The sequence below is a fragment of the Chrysochloris asiatica genome, unplaced genomic scaffold, assembly GCF_000296735.1.
Source record: "Chrysochloris asiatica unplaced genomic scaffold, ChrAsi1.0 scaffold00042, whole genome shotgun sequence".
Taxonomy (NCBI): Eukaryota; Metazoa; Chordata; class Mammalia; order Afrosoricida; family Chrysochloridae; genus Chrysochloris; species Chrysochloris asiatica.
The window spans coordinates 6,319,326-6,329,661 of record NW_006408560.1 but is presented as its reverse complement, the minus strand read 5'-3'; the positions used below and the strand labels follow the sequence as shown (position 1 = coordinate 6,329,661).

The 10,336-nt window shown below is 40.3% G+C and overlaps 1 pseudogene; it reads right to left on the bottom strand.

Annotated features, from left to right (window-relative positions):
- Nucleotides 1–5,263: 5,263 nt before the first annotated feature.
- Nucleotides 5,264–6,604, bottom strand: LOC102824826 (annotated as a pseudogene).
- Nucleotides 6,605–10,336: the final 3,732 nt, after the last annotated feature.

Sequence of the window (10,336 nt, the reverse complement as noted above, 5' to 3'; positions counted from 1 at the left end):
ACCTAAGTATTCCTGCATTAGACTGAAACCTTAAAGAGCCCTTAAAGGATCTTGTTCTATGAATGTATATATCCTGAGAGCATCATAAGGTGTCTAGCCTATAATAGAATTGTGAATGTAATAACAAATAATATTGATTGAACAATTACTATGTGCCAAATCTTGTACTAAGAGTTTTACATGCATTATCTCAGTTAACCTTCACAGTAACCCTCTGAAGTAGTTTCTGTTACTACCCCATTTTAAGACTAGGAAATTGATGTTATTTGATGAACCAACATGTATCTAAAATCCAGAACCAACTGCTTAGTCACATTATACCATATTATATTTACTGAATACATGCTTGTTGAATGAGTGGATGTTTTGCTTTTCTGTTTATTGGCTTTAATATAATATGTTTCATCTCAACTTGATGGTAAGGATAGGGATTTTGGTGCTTCATGTCTTAGCACTTGTCACTAGTACTGTATGATGTCTTAGAGATCCTGTAATTGACCCAGATTTACTCTTCTATTCCCTCCCATCCTGACAATCTCCTGTGCTTGGAGTAGGGGTAGGTAGAAGTAGTGATCAAGTACAAGTGAGTGGTTGCTACTGAGGAATGACCAGTTGGATGGGGAAGTGGAGGAAGTTACACCAGAAAGCAGGGCAAGGGATGGTTAAGAAAACAGGAATGCTCTGCAAAGAAGCCAGCTCCCTACACAGTATATCATTCTACTTATATGAAACTCTAAAAAAGATTAATCTATGATGACAGAAAATCAGACTGTGACTGCCAGAGATGAAAAATGTGACTGACTGCAGAAAGGCACAAAGGAACTTTTGGGGGCAAAGGAAATGTTCTTTATCTTCATTGAAGGGGTGGGTGGTTAAATGAGTATATGCATTTGTCTAAATTCATAGTACTATATACTTAAAATGGATGAATTTGCAAAGAATAAGGGCTTTGGAGCTATGCTGTCTGGCTTCAAATGCTAGTTTTGTCATTTCTAAACTGTATATCTAGTTACTTAACTAATCTTAGTCTCAGTTTTTATCTTCTGTAAAATGGTGACCATCTCATAGGGTTAATGGGAAGATTGAATTAATTAATCAATATAAAGTAGACAAACAGTGCCCAAGTTATAGTAAATGCTCTAAAGATACTAACCATCATTACCATATACCCATTTATCAACTCTTGGGCCATGGTCTTATATTCCCCACCCACTATAAACTATTTGTGGCAAATAGCTGACTTTGTGTGATCAGAAGAATACTAGACTAAACAATAAGGCAACCCTTAGCAGACAAATACTTTATATTCTTTCAAACAAATATTCATTAGCTATTATTTCAACATTTATGAAGGTGAGTCCAATCTGTACTCTGGTTATATTAAAATGCCCATCCACATCCACAGCTGATGACAACATTGAGCATGCACATGAAATGATTCTTTTGAATAAATGAGTGACAGTGGATTATGTGGCAAATCATTTGCAAATCAGCCAGAGCTCTGCCTATGAAAAAGTCCACAACAGACTTGGGTTTCAAAGAGTTTGTCGGAGATGGGTACCGAAACAATGCACAGAAGAGCATAAACAGAAGTGTTTGAACATGCAAACAAAATTTGGAACAATAATCGAAGGAAGGTAAAAGTTTCTTTAAAAAATTCATTACTGGTGATAAGACATGGATTCATGACTACAAGACTGAGAGTAAACGGAAGAGTATGGAATAGACATATCATCAATCGCTGACCAAGAAAAAGTTCAAAAGTCAACCATCATCTGGAAAATCAATGTGTACAGTTTTCTGGTCTCCAGGACCAGTACTGGAACACCATCAGGAAAAAGATTCAACAATCAACAATGATTGTTACAGGGAAATGCTCACTGAAGAGTCGAAGCCTAAACTGGGATTAAATGCAGAGGACTGTTATTTAAGGGCATTGTGATCTTGCATGACGATGCACATCTGCATACCTCTGCACACTCTGTTGACCCTCTGCAAAAACTTTTCTTTCCTATAGTCCTAATCTTGTTCCATTGGACTTTCACCTGTTTAGTCACCTGAAAGCAGCCCTTCTGTATGAAGATTCACCTTTGATGAAGAAGTGAAGACAGCGGTGCATTTGTGGCTCGAAACTCAACCTAAAAGACTTTTAAATGAAGGATTACAAGAGCTTGTTGACAAATGAATAGAGTGTTTGAAAAGCAAGGGGACTATGTTGAAAAGTTATGTATTTGTTTTTTCTAAAAGTTGATTAAAATAAATTCTATAGCCAGAGTGCAGATAATTTTTGACTCATCCTCATATCTTTAGTGGGAAAAGGAGAAATTTATCACATGTACTCAAGGTAATATTTTAAGTTATTGGAATAATACATAATTAATGGTGTAAACAAGGCTCTAGGAATTGACGAAACACAAATAGAAATGTTTCAACAAAGTGATAATCATTGATGCCAAGAAATTTGGATGACAGCTACCTGGCCAACTGACTAGAAGAGATTCATCATACTTGTGCCCACTCCAAATAAAGAAGACACAATGGAATGCAAAAAACATGTAAAAATATAATTAATATCACATACAAATAAAATTTTGCTGAACATAATTTTAAAAATGATTGTAACAGTACATTGACCAGGAGCTGCCAGAAATTCCAGTTGGATTCAGAAGAGGATGTGGGATGAGGGATATCACTGCTGATATCAGGCGGATCTTGGATAAAAGCACAGAATACGAGAAAGATGTTTAATTGTGCTTTAACTATGCAAAGGCATTTGACTGTGTGGGTCATAACAATGAATAACATTGCAAAGAATGAGTATTCCAGAACAATTAATTATGCTCATAAGAACTTGTACATGGACCAAGAGACAGCCATTATAATAGAATAAGGGGATAAAATGAATTTTTTTTTTTTTTTTTAAAGTGTATGGCAGGATTGTATCATTTCACCAGACTTGAATCTGTATGATGAACAAATAATCCAAGAAGCTGGATTAGTGGCATCAGGATTAGGAAAGATTCATTAATAACTGCAATACGCAGATGACACAATCTTGCTTGCTGGAAGTGAAGAGGACTTCAAATATTTACTGATGAAATTCAAAGACTACAGTCTTCAGTATGGATTGCACCTCAACGTAAAGAAAACAAAAATCCTCACCACTGGACCAATAAACAACATTCTTATCAACGTAGAAAAGATTGAAGTTGTCAAGCACTTCATTCTTGAATCAACTATCAACACTCATGCAAGCAACAGTCAAGAAATCAAACGATGTATTGCAATAGGCAAATCTGCTGCACAAGACCTCTTTAAAGTGTTGAAGACCAAAGATGTCAGTTTGGGGACTAAGTGCACCTGACCCAAGCCATGGTATTTTCAGTAGCCTCATATGCATGTGAAAGTTAGGTAGTGAACAAAGAAGGCCACGAAGAATTGGTACATGTGAGTTATGGTGTTCAGAAGAATATTAAAAGTACCACTGGACTGCCAGAAGAACAAACAAACGTGTGTTGGAAGAAGTACAGCCAGAATGCTCCTTAGCAGTGAGGATGCTGAGACTTCATCTCTCTTTTTTTGGACATGTTGTCAGAAGTGATCAGTCCCTAGAGAAGGACATCATGCTTGGAAAAGTGGAAGATCAACAAAAAAGAGGAAGGCCTTGAACAAGATGGACTGACACAGTGTCAGTAACAATGGACTGAAACATAACAATTGTAAGGATGGCACAGGATCGGGCCATGTATTGTTCTGTTATGTATAGGATCACTATGAGTGAGAACAGTCTCAGTAGCACCTAGAAACAACAACAAAATACTAGACAAGGTTCTTGCTCCCTAAGAACTGAGAATCTGGTAGAAGACAAAAAGGTAAACAAAAAAAAATTTTTTTTAAATAGGAATATTTTGTAATGAAAGGAAAATAAAGCAGATTGGGATAGAATATTGACTGGGGAGTGAGGGAGGAGGTAGCTCTTTTAGATGGAGGTATGAGGGAATTTTTGAATAGAGGCCTGGATGATAAGGCAAAAATCTGGAAGAAGGACATTCCAGGTAACAATACCACCTGCACCAAATTCCTCTGATGAGTATGTGCTTGGCATCCTGGTGGCACAGTAGGGAGACCAGTGAGACTGAAGCAAAGTTGAAGGTGGGGAATATGGCAGGGAAGAGAGTTGGTGAGGTAGGCAGGGACCACATTATATAGGGTCTTCTAGGTCTTGGTAAGGAGTTTGGATTTAATTCTTAGTATCTTGGGAAGCCCTTACTATAATTTCTGATGGGTCAATGGGTCATCTTGGTCACCATGGGTCAGAATTGATGGTAACTGGTATGATTTTTTGTTTTATAATGGGAAGTCATTGGAGGATTTGAAGCAAACTTAAAAAAAAAAAAGTAGTATAATTCTATATGGAAAAAAGCACAGATATTAAATTTATTTTTACACATTATGTATGTATACGTCTTTGTAACCACCATCCAGCTCAAGATATAGCACATTTCTAGCACCCAGGAGACTTCCTCATACCCCTTCAGGGTCAACATCCACCTTCCAGGGGTAACCACTGTTTCCTCTGTCACTGTACGTCAGTTCAACTTTTCTTGAACCATAAGTGGAATTAAACAGTTTGTATTATTATTTTTGTAAGGGTTTAGAAATGCCTTTATTCCACTCTCCCAGTTGAGGATATAGAGCTCTGGGTGGAAAATAATTTTCCCTCAGAATTTTGATACCATACACCGTTGTCATTTAAGTATCAGGTTGCAGTTGAGAAATCTCTTATTCCTGATCATTTCTCTTTAGAATGTTTTAGGTTCCCCTCTTTAAAGTTAGTGTTTTGTCAATTCAATGTTGTTCTTTCCCCCAACACATCATCTGACTGGGCAGTCAGTTGATCCCTTCAATCTGGAAATTTACATTTCCTTTCATGTTTGTAAGGTTTGGATTTTGTTTTGTTTTTTTAACTTTTCATTGTGAATTGGGTGAAAGGGGGCTTTTTAAAATTTTCTTTTGTAATCCACAAAATGAATTTGATGGGGGAGAGAGAGAATCTCAGGAAAGTTTCATGATGGGTGCTGAGAGTCTGAATTAAATAAACATATTATTGGGACAGGAAGAGCAGGAGATGTTCTGGATATGCAGAGCCACCATGGGGTGAGAATGAGCATAGGCCAAGGGGCACTGTGCTGACTCTGAAAGAACATAAAATGGGGAGAAAAAATAAGAGGCGCAGAGAACCTGTCTGTGGACAGCTCTACTGTTAGACAGGGCTCTTCTGGATATGTAGTTTCTGGTGCAAAATGAATCTTCCACAACAGCTGAAGGGTTTCCCACACAATCTTATAGTCAGAAAGTTTCTTGCTAGCGCAAACTTGCTTACACTGAACAAGGTTGATTTTCTAATTGAGCAGTTTCCCACACTCCTTACGTTTAATGGGTTTCTTTCTCCCCAGTGTGAATTCTGTGATGCTGAGTCAAGGCTGTGTTAGAACTTAAGTGTTTCCCATACTCCTTGTATTCATAGGGTTTCTCCCCAGTGTGTATTTGCTGATGAACAATAAAGCTTGAGCTGCAACTGAATATCTTCCAATATTCATTACATTCATAGTTTCTCCCCAGTGTGTAATCTCTGGTGCTGAAGGAACATGAAGCTACTACTGAAGGCCTTGTCACAACTCTTACATTCATAGGGCTTTTCTCCAGTGTGGATTCTGTGATTGGCGCAAAGCTGTATCTGAACTTAAGCCTTTTCCACATTCTTTACATTCCAATGATTTCTTTTCAGTTTGAATTACCTGGTGTTAAGTAAGTAATGAGTTATACCTGAAGTTCTTTTCACATTCCTTGCACTCATAAGATTTCACCAGTGTGGGCATCTCTGATGTAGATGGAAATCTGCCATTCCATTGAAATATTGGCCAGATTTTCCACATTCAAAAAGATATCTGACCACTATGACCATTATTCATAATGAATTGTGTGCCAACACTACCGTTGTTTTCAATTTCTCACTCTTCTCTCTGCTCTTGACAGCACAGGTCCCATGATGCTCACTTGACCTATCTGTGAACTCTCTCCTCTTTGTCTTCTTAACCATCCAGTGATGGTGCTTCAGCTTGAGGCTGCTCTCAACATCTGTCCCGAGGCTGGGGAACATGCCCTGGTAGTCCTCCTGATGTTTGTCTGTGGGACTCAGCTTCTTTGGAAACATGTGGCTTTGGATATGATTCTTCCTTCTCAATTCTGGTCTCATCCCCTGGACAGACAGCTCTGAGGGTCCCTCTGCCCACTGGTTCCCAGGGATCGAGGCCCCAGTTGGGAGACCAGAACAGGTCTGGTAAATGGAAAATAAGAGGGAGTCCAAAATCTTCATCAGAAAACTGAGAGGCCAGAGAGACACAAAGAGCTCTACTGAGACCCCAACAGCTCCTCCTTTCCTTCTGTGACTTCCCAGGGAAGTCACATTTGCATTATTCTCCAGCCTCACCTCCCTGTAGAAAGCCTTTTGTGCAAGGTCCAGGATGGCCCACTGACTCCGGGTGAAGTACAGGGCCACATCTTCCAAGGTCACTAGCTCTTGGTGCCAAGAGGTCTGGAGCATGGCTCACACCCCTGCCTCACACTGCCCTCAGGGTTTGGAGGAGTGATGAGGGCTTGAAGAATCAGGTCCTGAGCACCTGGGAAGCAAACCAGGTACTCAAACTCATGGAGACTAATTGCATGCATTCTTTTTGGTCTGGTTTCTTTTGCTTAATATTTTGTTTGTGAGAACTTTTTATGTTGTTACATATAACAGCAGCTGCTTCTTTTAAGGAGCTCTGGTAGCGAAGTGGTTACATATCAGGCTGTGAGCCTCAAGGTCAGCAGCTCGAAACTACCAGCTGTTTGGTGGGAGAAAGTGAAGGCATTCTGCTCCTGTAAAGATTTACAGCCTCGGAAACCCTGTACAGGGTCACTATGAGTCGGAACTGACTCCACGGCACATAATCAGAACCTTATTCAGTATCTTAAACAGAGCCTTGGTGGCTCTGTAGGTTAGGCCTTGGGCTGCTAATCATTGGGTCAGTAGTTCAAACCCACTAGTGGCTCCACAGGAAAAAGATGAGGCTTTCTGTACAGGTTCGCTATGAGTTGGAACCGACTCCACGGCACATAACCACCACCACCTTCTTTTAAAAATTTGCTGTATGGTGGTAGACTTGTGTGCTGTCTGTCAAGTCGGTTCTGACTCATAGAACCCTGTATAGGATTTCTGAAGTAGAAAGTCTCATCTTTATCCTGTGGAGAAGCTGGCAGATTCAAATTGCTGGCCTTGTGGTTAGCAGCCCAACTTGTAACCCACTATGATACCAGGGTTCCTACATTCCCTTATATAAATATTTTTACAATTTACTTATCCAAATTTAACTATTTTATAACTGATGAACATTTTAAAATAAAGCTGCTATTAAAATACTTATATTTGTCTTTCATATGGGACATTTGTTGTTGTTGTTAAGTACCGTAGAGTCAGTTCTAACTCATAGTGACCCTGTATAGGGTTTCCAAGGCTATAAATCTTTATGGGAGCAGAAAGCCTCATCTTTCTCCTGCAGACATAGGTACTCATTTTTCTTGAGTACATACATGGGAGTGAATTTGCTGGGTCATATCTGGTTTGTTTTCAGATCACCCTGAATGCTGAGAATAATAGGCTGGAGGGGAGCAAGACTGTACGTAGGGAAACCAGTTAAGAGGCTGTCCTTGTAGATAAGGAGAGAGATAATGGAATTGGTGAGAAGTGGTAGATTCAACATATTTTTGAAGGTAGGCCTGAAAAGACTTGCTGATATTGGGATGAAAGAAAGAATGTAAAAAAGGCCAACACCATGGTTTTTTGGCCTGAACACCTTGGTGAAGAGATGAAGAAGATCTGGATCAGAAGTTTGTTTTTGGATCTGTTAAATTTGAAATGGTTATTAGATATCCAAGTGGTGCTGATTAAAAGGCAGGTGGAGATCTCAAGTATGAGTCTTGGTGGAAAGATCTGGACTGGAGATATAACTGTGGAAATCATCAACATATGTTATTGTTGGTGGTGGTTGTGTGTTACTGAGTTGGTTCTAACGCATAGCAACCACGTGTAGGATTTCTGAGGCTATAAATCTGTATGGGAGCAGAGAGCCTCATTTTTCTCCTGAGGAGTGACTGGTAGATTTGAACTGCTGACCTTGCAGTTACAAGCCTAGCTCATAATCCACTATGCTACTGGGGCTCTTTCTTCAACATATAGACAATATTAAATAAAGTCTTGGGACTGCCTGAGATGACCCAGGAGGGTAATGTAGATAAAAGAGACGTAGGCCCCAAGACTTTGCTCTTAGGAATTCCACCATTAATGGGCCCAGCAAAGGAGATGGTGAGGTGCGTGGGGGCAGTGGCATCTAGGGAAAACAATGAAGTCTTCCCTCATAACTTAAAAAAGGAAGTACAAAAAATATATATATAAAGTTTCCTTCTAAGAGCATGAAATTTCTATTTTAACAAATTATGGATCAGTAGTGTTTGAAAAAGTTGCCTTAAAGAGAAGAAGTGGCTCCCTGACAGCAGGACTTGAAAATATTAACATATTTAAATAAAGAATGTGTTACCCTAAAGAAAGGTCAGCAATGAAAACTTAGTAAAAGGAGAGTCCCTGAGGCCCACGTGGGTAGAGCCCTTCCAAATAGCATCCTGGAAAGAGTGCTTTAGCCAACTGATTTAGAGTAGTGCAGGAGCATTGGCAAGGCTGCCCATAGCATAGAGATGGGGATAGAGAACTGTAGCCAAGAAGAGAGCTTTCTGGCCTTATTGGCATGACTCCTTATTGGGGATGGCCAGATGCCATTAAAGATACAAATCCTCCTGTTCAGTTGTTATTGTTCACTTATATGTTTATATTATGATTCTGATTTTGTTTCAGGAATAGAATGTGCTGGGCATGGAGACATGAGCTTTCAGTCTGAGTAATAGTTAAATTTTTCATGGTAATTGAATACTTATGTATATGTCTTTATATTTTAATAAACTGTGAACTTTGTTGGCACAAACAAGTATTTCCAAGATCCAACTTTGGAGACTGCAAAACCCAGAGCCATACCTGACAGTAGTAAAATCAATACTGAAAATGCTACCTATGGGACCTCTTCCAGCCATGTAACATTATCCCAGCATTTTGAAATGTCTACATTTAGTAAAGCAGAATCACACCCTACTAGATCCGAAAAGGACCTGATGCAGCATCTAGGTCAACCTCATTTTCCAGAGAGGAAACTGAGGAACAGAGAGGTGGAGAACTTGACCAAGAGCCCATAGCTTGTTAGGAGTGAGAATCCAGATCAGAACCCCAGGTCAATGCTCTCTTCAAATATTCCACCTGGAATAGGTGGACGCATCCAGTATGTCCATCCATTTCAAATCAATGCCCACCCCCTCACCAAGTGTTACATCATGAGTCTCTGAACCCATGCCATTGGTACAGGGGTAAAGGAAAAAGTTGAAATCAATCCACTGCTTCTGCCCTAGAAGTGTGTGTGTGTGTGTGATTGGGAGTAGGAAAAGGAAAGGGGGAAAGGGTCTTGGGATAATACAATTTTTAGTTATTAGAGCAAATGAATAAAAGGGGAGCTGTCCAGTCAGGCCTGTCCAATTTTCTCAGCTTCAATATTCATCTTTGCTGCCACCAACTGAATAGGAGAGGATGGGAAATTCTTCACTGTAAATAAATATATGGGCTTTTTCTTGAGGAAAGAGATGGCAGGGACCCAGGAGTCTCTGCCACTGACTGCTCAGGATAGAAATCACACCTTGTTACCCATGCTTTCTCTAATGAACAGCCAAGTAAACTTGGAGTCTGAGCACTCAGGATTTGGGAGACGGTTGTGGGAAAGGAGTTTGGTTGGAAGCAGTGAGAAAAAAAGGAGAGGTGTTTTGAAGGCAGCAAAACCCCTTGAAATTCGTGGGTCCTGCCATACTGGGACTGGGGTGCTAAGAAAGAGGCTGACCCATTCACCACCTCCCTTTCTGCCTTCCACTTGTTTTCTTAGTATCACAAGCTCTGCCTTTCCTTCGTTCCTTTCACATTTTACTAGGAAGGGGCAGGGAAGGGTTATGTGTCATCTCCAGCTGTCCCTGTGACAAACTCCCTTAGACCCTTCCTTGTTTCTTTCCGGAGCTTGGAGTCCCTCCCCATCCTCTCCCCCCCTCCCGCCCCCCAACAATGGTCTCTCCCGAAGCTCAGCGGCGCGCGGGGGGGTGGGGGGGCGGAGGCGGGGCCGGATTGTGTGTGGGGGGGCTGGTCTGCATTGCCGCTTCC